Below are 7,232 nucleotides of genomic sequence, written 5' to 3' on the forward strand. Positions count from 1 at the left end.
CACGTACACGCACACACACACACACACACACAAGCGCGCACGCGTGCCCCGCGTTAGTTTAAGCCACTGGGTCTGGGACTCGAACTGCGAACTGCGGTGGGAGTCCAACAATGTAACCATTACTCCATCTGGTTCAGTTTTAAGCATTATTTATTTCATTTTATTTATTATTTGCTACAGGGCATGCACTCTTACGAGAGAGAAAGTGAGAGGATAAACTGTCAGGTCCAAACCACAGTCGGCCACGGGGGAATCCAGCCCTTCCCCACCACACCACCTGCTGGCCCACTGCCTCCCGTTTTTAAATTTTATTAAGAAATAAACTTACTTCCATGAGCAAGAGTGAAAGACATGCAATCCCAACAGGGTCTTCACGCTGCCATCCACCCCCAGCCTCAGTCAGCCCCGTGTGTTCAGGAGGTGTCTGGACAGGAACCAGGAATCTTCCGTGTGGGTCAGGCTGGCAGAGCTGTCATGGCTGCAGCACTGTGCAACCCTTTCAACAATTTTATCTTTCGTCGTTTGTAAGTATATTTATTTATTGCTCCCGTGGGAGAGAGACAGACAGACAGGCACCTCCACCAGCCTTTCCCCCTGCAACATCACCTGGCCCCTTCAAATCCTTTGATTCATTTAAATAAATGTTTCCTTTGAGGGACCAGCAGTTGGTGTAATGGCTACGTTGCTGGACTTCCATGTAGTCGCGACTTCGGTTCGAGTCCCAGACCCGCTGGTTAAACTCACACCAGGCACATGTGCGTGCGTGCTCAAAATAAATGTTTCTTTTGAGTAAAAGCACTCAATAAGTTGAACACATTTTCTTTTTTCTTTTTTTTTTTTTTCAGTTTGCTACAGGACTTGTGTGTGCTTGCTAGAGACAGGGTTGGGGGATTGAGAAAGAACCCCCAGGGGGATGGATACGCTACAGCATCCTCTATTCCATTGTCTTGGGAGTTTAGGCTTGCACACACATGCTCCTGGCTTGTTTTTCAAACCACTGGGTTGGGACTCAAACCCCTTACTCAGCCATATGGAATCTAGCCATCTTAACCACCACACCACTAGCTGGCCCCTAAAGATGTTTTCACAGCTATCTAAATAGCGTTAAAATTAATTCATTTCGGGTCAGCTAGTGGTATGGTGGTTAAGGCGCTGGACTCCCACGTGGCTGATCACAGTTTAAATTCCGAGCCTGGCAGCTTGCTTTCTCACTTTCCCTCTCTCTCTGGTCAAATTAAAATGACAATAATAATAACAAATGGAATTAAATAAATAAAATGCATATTAAATCATAATAATAAATAAAATGAAACAAATACTTATTATACAAAATAATTTTATGAGCTCACTAAAATGCATGAAACTACCATATCCTGCCTATTGTACATGTAAGAGGACTTCAAAACGTTTTACAGAGGGGGCCAGCAGGTGGCGTGGTGGATAAGGTGCTGGACTCCCACATGGTTGATGCAGTTCAAATCCTGGACCTGGCAGCTTGCAAATCATGCCAGGCAAGTGTTTGTGTGCCCAAAATCCCAAGAGGAGAGTGAAGGAGAAGGGGTTATGGCCTGGCCATCCCCCCCGGCTGTCACCCCCGAAGAGTGATATCTCACTTCCTCCTCTCCGCCTCTCCCTGGTGAGTGCGTGCACCATATGGCCAAAACCGGAACACACACGCACACGCAGACGCAGTCACACACACACAGACACACACACGATGTGCCCCAGACTCCTGGGCTATAGAAGTAAGATGCTGGGAGGGGAGAGGGTTCACCCACCAGATAATCGAAGAATGGAAAGTAGGGATCTGGCCTCCTGGGCACTGCGACTGAAACCACAGCCTCCCTGCGCCTGGAGGACAGAACTCGGCAATAGCCATGGGCAGGTAGCACACGGGTGCATGTGAGGGGGTGAGGGTACGTGTGGCTGAGAGTGTGTGGCATCTGGTGAGTCACGCTGGAGTGGGCCTCGATGGTTGGACTCGACGTATGAATCAGCACATCCCATAATTCTCTTATCACAGGCTTTTCTTTGCCATCCTGGGGTCATTCCTGGTGCCCCCTGCCTCAACTCGTGCCAGTCAGCTCTGCTAGGGACACCGTGTGGAAACAGTTCTCCTGAGTGGCAGCTCCAGCAGCCTGAGGTGAGCCTGCTCTGTAAGGTCATGCATGACGCAGACGTCAGGACGCATGTTCAGACTTGACCTGCTCTGACCCGACGTGACCACAAAGAGGGCAATGTTCCCAGTTCCCTCCGGCAGGTGGTAGGCTCCCTCAAGCACACGAACCTGTTCTTGCTAAAGTCTCGGGTGGGCCATAGCAGAGAAAGGCCAGGGTGCACTCGGCATGCGTCTCTGCGTTTAGATGTTTTGAAGCATGCAAGAGGGCTGAACTCATGAGGTCAGTTCCCAGGGTCTCTGAAAATGAATGAGACTGGCCAGCCCAGTGGCACGGTGGGTGAGCACGGTGCGTGGGTAGCTGGATCCCACGCGGCCCACCTTGCTTTGAATACCATCCCTGATGGCTTGAAAATGCACTGGGGGGGGGCCATCAGGTGGTATGAAGATTAAGGCAGCTAGATCCCACATGGCTGATTCCACAGTTCAAGTCCCAGATCCGGCAGCTTGAAAAACATGCCAGATGCATTTGCATGTGAGGCCAAAACCCCAAGAGGAGACGTGGGAAGGGACTGTGATGTGGCCAACCCCCGGAGGGTAATATCTCACTTTCCCTCTCTCTCTCTCTCTGGCAAGTACACACACCCTATAGAAAGTACTGAATAAACAAAAATGTACTGGGCACATGTGCAGGTGTGCCCCAAATCCTGCTGGGATGAAGAAGAAAGGATGGAGTGTGGAGTGACCAGGCCTTGCTGGGGATTGCTTCTTTCCTTCCCCTCTCTCTGGGGGCCACATGCACCCTCTAGCAACTACCCCCCCAAAAAGAGAGAGAGAGAGAGATTTCCAGGAACCTAAATAATTCTACTACTAGGCTGTGTGGGAGGCAGGCTGTGGTCGGGCTATAAACCAAGTGCTGGGGCCACCAGATGGCATAGTGGTTATAACTGACTGTGGTTCAAGTCCCAGACCCAGAGGCTTGAAAATCGCACTGAACGTGTGTGCATGTGTGCCCAAGATCCTGGGAGGAGAATGGAGAAGGGTTTGTGGTATGGCCATCCCCCTGGGGTGGTGATTTCCCACTTCTCCTCTCACTGTTTCTGTCTTTCTCTCTCTGGCAAATGCATATACCTTAAGGCAAAAACTTTTTTTTAAAAAAATTAAGGGACTGGCAGGTGGCACAATGGATAAGGTGTTGGCTGACCACAGTTCGAGTCCCGGACCTGGCAGCTTGCTTTCTCACTTTCCCTCTCTCTGTCTCTCTCCGGTCAAATTTTTAAAAATAATAATAGGGACCCGCAGGTGGCGTGGTGGTTAAGGGCACTGGATTCCCACATGGCCGACTGTGGTTTGAGTTCCGAACCAGGCAGCTTGCTTTCTCAGTTTCTCTCTCTCTCTCTCTCTCTGTCCCTCTCTGGTCAAATTAAAAATAAATAGATAAATAAAGTTAAATAAAATAAATTATTTGAAAAATATATGGGGGATCAGCAGATGGCGTGGTGGTTAAGAGCACTGTTTAATCCCACATGGTCAAATACGGTTTGAGTCCTGGACCTGGCGGCTTGCTTTCTCACTCCCCCCTCCCCTCACTCTGTCCCTCTTTGGTCCAATAAATAAATAAATATAAATAAAATCATTCTTTGGGAAAAAAAGAAAAGGTATATGTGCTTGTAGGTAATGACAACACATTTATAAAATAATAATAATAACAAATAAAATAAAAAAATAAATAATTCTTTACAAATTTTTTTTTAATTAGGGACCAGCAGGTGGCATGGTGGTTAAAGTGCTAGAGACTCCCACACAGCAGATCATGGTTCGAGTCCTGGGCCTGGTGTCTTGCTTTCTCACTTTCCCTCTCTCTCTCTCTCTCTGTGGCTCTCTCTGATCAAATTAAAATAAATGAATTAATCAATAAAATTAAATACAATAATTTAAAAAAATTGTAATTAAAAATGCTATCCCAGTAAGGGGGTAGTTGTGATGTGTAACAGGCAAGATTTTTTTTTTTTGGAGAGGTTTTTGCTATAGGGCACATGCGCTCGCCAGACAGACAGAGAGAGAGACATAGAGACAGAAAGTGAGAAATCACCCCCCAGGGGGGATGGTCACGCCACAATCCCTTGTCCTCCATTCTCCTCTCGGGATCTTGGGCACACACGCACACGCGCCCGGCGTGAGTTTTAAGCCACCGGGTCCAGGACGCGAACCACGGTCGACTACGTGGGAGTCCAGCGACATAGCCATTATGCTAACTGCTGGTTCCCGCAGGCAAGATTATTTTAATATGACCTTGGGCTCCCGATCTAGTGCCTGAACAATGGCCTAAGTAGGAATAACCCTCCTTCCGTTTCCGAGCAAGAAGGGCCACACCAAATCTCAGCTAGCCACTGCACTGAGGACTAACCTGGACGCCCCTCTCATCACACGCATACGCATGCACACGCACCACCACCAGCGAAGGCCCCCAGGGTCCAGGCATGGCGTCCTCAGACAGCTCCTACAATGGGCTGGCACCACACCCCAGATCCAGGCCGCATGGTGCCACGCTGCCTGGCAACAGTCCATTGGCAAGGCCGCTTTCTCATCCAGCTCTGCACAAACGTGGAGTGAAGATGGAGGCCCTTTCTCTGCAGTGCGGGATGAGCGGCGGGGTGCTGCTGCCCTGGCCAGCCCCCTGAGCCTGAGAGATGGCCAGGGAACACGGCCGGCTCCTCTCCCTGCTGGTCCTTCCCCCCTCCATCTCAGGAAAGCCTATTAGCAGGCCATGGGACGCTGCAGAATTGATCTGTCTCAAACCAGGCACTACAGGGTTTGTCCAGTGAGAACGTGACTTGTAGCAGGTGGAAGAGGGGAAGCTGGGAACCAAGGGGGTCAGCAGGGAGGGTGCAGGTCACTCTCTAGGGACCTCTCCTCGTGGCTGACCACGGGCCTCCACCACACCACAGCTCCTGTCCGTGCCTCCCTCTGCTCGTGGCCGCCCTGAGTCAGACCCCCGGAGACTGCCCACTCCTCTTCTCCCATCTCTGACTGCCCACGTGCACTGCTAAGGGCCAGTGGGCCCTCAAAATGGCCAACACGGATTTATTTATTTATGCTGTAGAGCGCATGCGCTTGCTGCAGGGGCGGGGAGGGGGACAGAGAGGGGAGAGAACGTGAGAAATCACCCCCCCAAGGGGACAGGCCATGCCTCAGTCCCTTCTCCAGTGTCCTCTTGAGATTTTGGGCACTCACAGGTATTCAGTGTGATTTTTCTTTTCTTCTTCTTTTTTTAGGTTTTTGCCATAGGACACATGCGTTCAGCAGAGGCAGAGAGAGAGAGAGAGAGAGAGAGAGAGAGAGAAATCACCCTGCAGGAAGGAGGAAGGATGGCCACACCACAACCCCTGCTCGTCCATTCTCCTGTTGGAATTTTGGCCATGCACACACACATGCCTGGTGTGATTTTCAAGCTGCCAGGTCAAGGACTTGGTTAACCATGTAGGAGTCCATCACCTTAACCACCATGCAACCTGCTGGCCCCTATCCAGTGTTTTTTTAAATAATTATTTTATTTAACTTTATTTATTTATTATTCAAGTTTGACCAGAGAGGGACAGAGAGAGAGAGAAAGTGAGAAAGCAAGCCACCAGGTCTGGGACTCAAACTGTGGTCAGTCATGGGGGAGTGTCCAGCACCTTAACCACCATGCCATCTGCTGGCCCCTCTGTCCTGTGTAAGTTTTAAGCTTCTGTGCCTGGGACTTGAACCACAGACTACTGTGTGGGAGTCCAGCCATATTACCATTACATCATCTGCTGGTCCTCAACTACATAGTTGGCCATGTGTGATCTAGCACCTTAACCTCCACATCAACTGCTGGCCCTGAAATATTTTATTATAAAGAAAATCGCTAAGACTTGTTTTTATTATGTGTCTGGTACTGTACTATGTCCTTTACATTTTTTAAAGGTTTTTTTTTTAATAATTATTTTTTTTATTTTTTTATTCATTAATTTTTATCATTTTATTTATCATTATCATTATTTAATTTGCTACAGGGCACATGTGCTCATGAGAGATAGAGAGGTGAGAAAGCAAGCCACCAGGTTTGGGACTTGAACCATGGTCAGCCATGTGGGAGTCCAGCGCCTTAACCACCATGCTACCTGCTGGCCCCACTCTTTTTTTTTTAAGAGAGATTTTGGCTATAGGATGTGTGCATTTGCCAGAGACACAGAAAGTGAGAAATCACTCCTCAGAGAACATGACCATACCACAATCCCCTCTCCTCCATTCTCCTCTTGGGATCTTGGGCACGTGTGCACACACACATGCCCAGCATGAATTTTAAGTCTCCAGGTCCAGGATTTGAACCATGGCTGACTCTGTGGGAGTCCAGTGATGTAACCATTACTTCCTCTGCTGATCATGTAAGGAATGGGCTGACTACACGAGAAAATAAAAATGTAGAGCCTTGGGACCAGCAGTTAGCGTAATGGCTCTGTTGCTGAACTCCCGCGTAGTCGACTATGGTTCAAGTCCCGGACCCGGTGGCTTAAACTCACGCCAGGCGCGTGTGCGTGCGTGCCCAAGATCCCGAGAGGAGAATGGAGAAAAAGGGATTGGGTGTGGCCATCCCCCCTGGGGGGTGATCTCTTGCTTTCTATCTGTCTTTCTGGCCAATGCATGTGCCCTATAGCAAAAACCTCTCCAAAAAAAAAAAAAAACGTAGGGCCTTTATTGGGAACGCTCCTGGGCGAGGTTTGCTGGTCCAGTGGGGAGTGGGGGAGGATAAGGAATGGTGAGGAAGAGAAGTCGCGCCCTGGGGGGAGAGTAGCAATTTTCATAAGGAGGGGGAGTGTCTGAGAGGTAGAAACAGTCCATGCGTGGTAAAGGTTTAGGGGGTGAGCAGACTGCTGTGCCGTGTAAGGACAAGGTCTGGTACCGTGTGCAGAGCAGAGTGCCGTGTGCAGAGCAGAGCGCATGTGCTCCATCTGGGTTAGATCTCAGTGCAGCGCAGGTCTGATGACAGCTAGATCCGGGTTGTATCAGCGTCCAGTCCCCACATCCAAGTTGCCCGGGCCTCCGGCCTAACAGATCACAATGTCCTTTAGATATTTTATATTCTTTCATT

Source organism: Tupaia chinensis, unplaced genomic scaffold (genome assembly GCF_000334495.1).
Source record: "Tupaia chinensis unplaced genomic scaffold, TupChi_1.0 Scaffold000116_1, whole genome shotgun sequence".
Classification (NCBI taxonomy): Eukaryota; Metazoa; Chordata; class Mammalia; order Scandentia; family Tupaiidae; genus Tupaia; species Tupaia belangeri.